Below are 1,363 nucleotides of genomic sequence, written 5' to 3' on the forward strand. Positions count from 1 at the left end.
ACTGCTCTTACTATTTCTGTAGTATATAATATTATTATTGTATGCAGAGAATAGTATGGCGTTTTTACTGGACATTGACATGTTTTTATTTTAAACAGTAGGCCTAGCCTAAAGCATTTTTATAGAAAATTGAAAATATATATATTTTAAACAGTTAAGCATTTTTATACAAAATTAAATAATTTTTTTAAAATTGTTTGTTTTTATTTATACAAAGCTTAATAAAAATGCACAATTATTTATTGAACTTTTTAAATAGTAAGGCATTTTTTTATACAGAATTGCATTAAAAAATGCAAAATTATATATACAGTCTGTAGATATTGAGATATTGGGCCCCTACTTTAATGATCACTCATTAAACTACCAAAACACACTCTGTGTGTGTGTGTGTGTGTGTGTGTGTGTGTGTGTGTGTGTGTATGAGCAATGCACCAATTGAAAAAAATACAACAAACACACATTGCAATTGGCAATTTATGCAAATTAACATTTTATTCGTTCTCGTTACTGACTTATTTTATACAGTCAATCAGTCATAAATTATTTTTGCAATAAATAATTTTGAAATAAATCAATATTAGGTTGGTTTCCTGAGTGCTGTCTAGGTAGGGAGCTCACTAGCTATTGAGACACGGAAGATGGGGGGAGGGGGAGTTTTGCACTTTGTGACCCGCAATGGAAAAATAAGCAGTTGACCTTAAACCTGCTTATTCAACAGCACAACATCAGAACACATCCACGGTGAAATAACACATAATTTTATGCCTCTCATATTTCAATACTTTAAATTAACATACAGGAGCATTAATAATAACATAAACAAACATTCCCAGAACATTGCAGAGGTTTTGTATGAACATTTTAAACACTGTATTCTAATCAGGCGCTGCATGCGACACTTTCACCACCAGTCAGACCATATTTGATATTTAATAAACAGTCATGTTTTCACAGTGGGCGGAGCTAACCAGTGTAACAGAGAAACCATGTGACTGTCATAAAGCCCAGATTTACATAGGAGATATGCTGCTTTTTCATGTCATGTCCGGTTAGCACATATTAAAAAAAAAAAAAATTTTTTTTTTTTTATACAATAATTTCCCAAACCAGTGTTGACACGTGATCTCCTGAAACAACAAAGAGAATGAAACATCCGTCTGTGTTCACATAATCACTTTGAGTTGATGTTTGCCTGCTGTCTCGGCGCTGAATAAGATGATGTGTAGGCCTAAAGATGATGTGTAATAACTCTCCTGTTGTTATGATCGTGTGTTTTGCGCCTGTAAGGTCACACTGATTCATGCTCTTTTCCTCCTGCACGGTCATTCACACTCGGAAAGTAAATAAGACGACAGGCGTA

This window comes from Rutilus rutilus (genome assembly GCF_951802725.1).
Source record: "Rutilus rutilus genome assembly, chromosome: 10".
Lineage (NCBI taxonomy): Eukaryota > Metazoa > Chordata > Actinopteri > Cypriniformes > Leuciscidae > Rutilus > Rutilus rutilus.